Below are 6,000 nucleotides of genomic sequence, written 5' to 3'. Positions count from 1 at the left end.
GGACAACTCACTTATTTGGGGTAAAATAAAAACTTGTTTTATCCCAAATTTTTCCAAATTATTTTTGGAAGTTACAACACAATCAAATTTGATTCCCCAAATCTTCCCCTGGGGATTGTTTGGCAAATATGAAATGTAAGTGAGGAAAAATTTCCTCCCAACCTTCCAAATGGAGTTTTCTGCCATAATATCAGGAAAATATTACCTGAATTTATCTTGCAGGCAGACTAGATGTTATTTTACCTTTTTTTTTTCCCCCTGAAATTACTTTCAAGGATTAAGTCAGAAAGAGAAGGGCTTCACTGGTGGCACAGTGGTTAAGAATCCGCCTGCCAATGCAGGGGAACATGTGTTCGAGCCCTGGTCTGGGGAGATCCCACATGCTGCGGAGCAACTAAGCCCGTGAGCCACAACTACTGAGCCTGCGCTCTAGAGCCCATGTGCCACAACTACTGAACCTGCGCTCTAGAGCCCGGGAGCCACAACTACTGAGCCCGTGAGCCACAACTGCTGAGCCCGCGTGCCTAGAGCCCATGCTCCGCAACAAGAGAAGCCACTGCAATGAGAAGCCCGCACACTGCAACGAAGAGTAGCCCCCGCTCGCCGCAACTAGAGAAAGCCCACGCACAGCAACGAAGACCCAACACAGCCAAAAATAAACAAATAAAAATAAATAAATAAATTTATTTTTAAAAAAAAAGAAGAAAGAGAAGGGATTATTTTGTACCGATAATGTGTTCTCTCTATAGCTGGATTTTAGTTATCACTGCCTGAAGCATATTTAACAAACATTAACATTGGCGTTTAGTGCTTAAAATTTCAGGTTCCACATACAAAGTTCCAAATATATCTGCCAAATATGGCAAACCCCCATGAAAGTTATTCATTTTGAAAGTTTGAAATGGTAGTTTCCTTGATGTTCTAAAGATAAGGACCCCTGCATTCTTTAGCCAAATATCTTCTCTTTTGATGGCTAATAAACTTCAGGATGGAACATAAGAACTTTGTCGTGAACATTCAAATATTCACAGAGAAAGGCGTGTACTCTAGCACTTTTCATGGGGTTGACTACCTTGATAACGACATGAGTAGTTCTCATAGACTGCTGGGCAGGGTTTTAGATGCTCACCAGAGAAGAAATCTGATTTTTTTTCCCTGCTGAATTCTTCACTGTGAATCCAATGTTACTGGAACATCATCCCTGCACATTCCAATCAATTTTTTTAAGCTCATTTGTTCAGAAGAATTTTGAAAGGGCGTCAAAGATGTTATTGGTTTGGTTGTAGCCCCAAAGGCTTGAGAAACAGCTTCTTTACTTCCACACCATCTTTAACCACAAGTCACGCATTAAAGATATGGTGTAACACAATGTTCTTGAGGACAATCATAAGATGCATCAGATTAAGGGGAGGAAAAAGCCAGGATGTGATCTTTTGCAAAACTTAAAAATGTGGCATCAACAGGTAAGACTTTCTAATGCCCGACTATAGAATTTGAGAAAAAAAATTCTGGAATAGCTTTGAAATATCCTCTCAAAGAAACTTTTGGGAACACTCAGAATGCATTGTTCCCTGAGAATTTCTCTAGCGTTGTGAAGTTTGGTCCTCCAGTGATTAAAAGGGATACTTTATACAATATCTTTACAGCCATTACAGTTTTTCTTAATATGTTCTAATATTGTTTAATATTATATACCACAGAGAATTGCACTCTAGTAATAAGATCTACCCGTATAAAAATAAGGTTTGTGGGCTTCCCTGGTGGCGCAGTGGTTGAGAATCTGCCTGCCAATGCAGGGGACACGGGTTCGAGTCCTAGTCTGGGAAGATCCCACATGCCGCGGAGCAACTAGGCCCGTGAGCCACAACTACTGAGCCTGCGCGTCTGGAGCCTGTGCTCCGCAACAAGAGAGGCCGCCATAGTGAGAGGCCCGCGCACCGCGATGAAGAGTGGCCCCCGCTTGCCACAACTAGAGAAAGCCCTCACACAGAAACGAAGACCCAACACAGCCATAAATAAATAAAATAAATAAAGATACATGAAATTGCTAAAATTAAAAAAAAAAATATGGGACATGCTCACCATCCGTCCTTTAAAAAAAAAAAAAAAAATAAGGTTTGTGTGAATCCAATTTAAATGCCATGATAAATGAGGAGTTTGAGATTAACATATATCCACTACTATATATAAAATAGTCAACAAGGACCTACTGTATAGCACAGGGGACTCTACTCAATGTTCTGTAATACCTTACATGGGAAAAGAATCTGAAGAAGAATGAATATATGTATATGTATAACTGAATCACTTTGCTGCACACCTGAAACTAACACAACGTAAATCAACTATACTCCAATATAAAATAAAAATTAAATTTAAAAAAAAAATAAATGCCATGATACCCGTGGTGGGGACGACATGGTTCCTTTGATCAGTGTACTTAGGCACAAAAAAGTTGAACGCTTGTTGTCTGTAATAACCTGCTTCCAACCTTGATATACAAGTGAACCTCATCAGATTTGTGTTTTGGCTGGCATCTTCAGTTGCCTTATAGAAAAAATTATTCTTTTTTAATGAGGAGTGTTTCCAAGAGTGCCAAGCTGGTTTTGAAGAATAAAGTGATGCTGATGGCAGAAGACGACCCCCTAGTTTCCCCTCATACCTGAGCCCAGGAAGCAAAATATTTGCTCGTTTTGTGTGTTTACCCATGTTGGCCTAAAACATGCCACTGTTTAATGGAGACTTAGACAAGATTTAAAATAGTTTTATGATTCTCTGACTTTATTTGCTGTTGGGCTAACTCCGTTGTCAAACAATACAGAGATATAAAAAGAAAAAAGAATGATTCCCCTTCTCTTACCAATTCATCTTTCTGAGGTAAATCAAGTTACGTACCCATCCTCTTCTTCATGCTCCTGCAAATACATATTTATATTAACACACAAATACAGTGTTTTTACCTTATAAAAATAGCGTTATATTGCACATTTTTCTGCAACTTGCTTTATCACTTACCAGCTTCTCATGGGGGAATCGCCCTGGACCACACAGACAGATTATTCATTTTCATTTTAAAGAACACCAAAAACTTAAGATTCTGATTCACTTTGCATTAAAATGTATTAAAATGGGGAAGGAATTTTTTTATCATACTGTATTTCCATCTAGTAACATAAGTTTTCATTTATTAAGGTGTTTTTAGGGTGTTTTTTGTTTCTTTTGTCTGTTTGTTTTTTGGCTACACGGCTTGTGGGATCTCAGTTCTCTGACCAGGGATTGAATCTGGGCCATGGCAGTGAAAGCCCAGAATTCTAACCACTAGGCCACCAGGGAACTCCGTTATTGAGGTTTTATTTTACATCTTTCAAGAGGAAAAAAAAGGTTTTCATGTAGCTATTGCAATTCTTTGTTATTTTTTTTTTTTAATTTTCTTACTGTCATGGAAAAGCTTATATTTTCCATTTATGTTTAAGTGGTTATCACTAGTACGGTAGATTGTATTATTGGTCATTATCTACTTCCTCCATGGTAAGAGAGGTATGCTTGTTGGGTATCATTTGCAGTACCTTCTTAGAGATGAAACATACATCCATCCTATCCCCACTTGTGTTGGCCATGTGACTTCCTTTGGCCAATGAATATATGACATAAACACAGCAAACCGAAGCTTGAAATTCAAGTGTGTGATAATACTTGTCCTCTTGAGCTCCTGCTCTCTGGCATGAACATGGCCAGGTTGGGGCTACTTCTTCAGCCTAGATCCTGGAACAAGAATGCTCGTGAAGCAGACCTGCAGCCAACCCGTAGCTTGGAGCAGAGTAGCTGCCACCCATCAAGATCTGTGAAGGGTGTCATATTTTACTTTACTTTCAAGTTAAGACATTCATTTGCCCATCGCGTGGATGCTGACAGAAGACACAACTCCTGGACCAGAGACAAAAGACAGCAGCCAGAGTGAGTGTCAGCACGTTTGTGTTGGTTCCCCGAGTCTTCATTCCCATGGTGGGGCCCGGATACCTGCCTGAACACAAAGTCGGTTGCATCACAGGAGAGCGACAGTGAACTTGAAATCCCATCATGTCATAGCAAGCAGTAAGCAAGCCTGCTCTTTGCCCCAGAGGTAGGTATTATCTTCTCCCTCAAGGTTGCTCACTGCAAACTCAACCCTGAGGAATGGCTGGGTAAAAAAATGATCAGGGTTTTAAAGGCTTAGCATACCCAGCAGGCCACATAGGGACACAAGCGGCTCATGGAAGAGTATCTCCCACCACCAACCCTCGGGCCTCATGGAGTGTCAGTGAGAAATAAATGTTTGCTATTGTATCAGGGTTGTTTTGCTACAGAACAAAGTTAACTGATGCAACAAGTACAGAGAAAAATCCATTGATATTTGTATATTTATCTTACATCTTGCCACCATACCTTAGTCTCTTATTTAAAAAAATAATTTAGTATAGTTTCTTGAGTTCTCTAAGTATAACAACATCTTCTGCAAATAAAGTGAATTCTCTCTGCCCTCCCCCAGTATTTATGTTGATTGTTATTATTTTGTTTTCTTACCTTCAGCATTAGCCTAAGTTTCCAATTTTTGAATAATAATGGTGATAGCAAACATGCCACTCTTCATTCCAAACCTAACCTTTGATGCTTTGCTTGTGATGCTGGGGCTGGAATTCAGCCAACCGTGTTTTTGCTTTGCAAGTTGGCTCCCTGTTAAACTGTGCTGATAAAGAGTTCACTGGAGGAGAGCTCCCAGGAAGGAGAAGGAAGCAGGGATTGTTCCTTACTGTTTGTTTTCTGGTCACTTCTTATTTGCTCCCTGTTCTATGAGCGTCATCCTACCAATGCTGCTTCATCTTGACAGAGCAGTTCCTTCCCATAGCAGCAGGACAATCCCATGAACAGTTTTCTAGCATGTGTAGGAACCACCTCATTGCACCCCCAACTCACAGATACATGACATCTGCGTTTCATTTCCACAAGGCCTTTCTCTAAGCTTCTAAGTTTTAATAACTCCAACTTCTCTTCTTGATCCCACTCCATCATATAGTGGTAGCTGCTTTCTGCAATTGCTACCTCTGTGATCCCAAGTTCTTTTTTTGTTTTTAAGCTACCTTGTGAAGTTGACACCTAGGTAATAATTCTTTATATTAAATTCTCTCTGCTAAAATAACTGGTGTGGTGTCTGCCTCTTGACTGACCCCTGATTGATAAAGTAGCTATCCCTAACTATTTTCTGATTTTAATGATGACGCTTTATCCATTTGCCTTTTAGCACTATAGCTGCTGGGTTTTGGTTTTTGGTTGATTGTTATTGAAGTTTATCAAGTGTATTTCTTGTATATATTGACAAATGCACTTTTTCTTTCTTGTTACTGAAAGAAACTAGACATTTTTCATAATGTTGAATCATCCTTATATTTCTGGAATAAATAGCTAATAGTTAACACATTTGTAGCACTTACTACATATGTTCCAGGCATTTTATATATATAAATTCACTTAGCAAACCTACTTGGTCATGGCTCATAATTACATTGCCAAATGTTTATTTAGAACTTATATTTATAACTGAAATTGAGCAATATTTAGAGTTTTATCTCTTGTCTTGTTATGACGTGTTCCTACTGACTTATCACCTCTATCGAACTGAAAGATCCTTGAAAATCAATGTCTTACTATGCAGTCAGTATATTAGTATCATGCAAGAGCGTGTGATTGATGTTTGTTGATGATTAAACACACTTAATAGATCTAAAGTAAGTCTACTTTATGAAAATTAGCATTTATTCTGTAATATAAATTCTGATTTCACACATTTAAAAATATTTGTAAGTAATCAAAATACATAAAAATGGATATATTTAATATTAAACTAGACTTTTCTGGGCATATGTATGCATTTCAGAACTCTAACATTTTAAGAATTGTTGCTTATCCTGTCTCCTTAAATGTCTCTTCATAGAGTTTTAAAATTCTCCGACATTTTGTTAATAGCAA

This window comes from Balaenoptera ricei, chromosome 2, assembly GCF_028023285.1.
Source record: "Balaenoptera ricei isolate mBalRic1 chromosome 2, mBalRic1.hap2, whole genome shotgun sequence".
Classification (NCBI taxonomy): domain Eukaryota; kingdom Metazoa; phylum Chordata; class Mammalia; order Artiodactyla; family Balaenopteridae; genus Balaenoptera; species Balaenoptera ricei.
The sequence above is the reverse complement of the archived record's forward strand: the minus strand, read 5'-3'. Positions refer to the sequence as shown.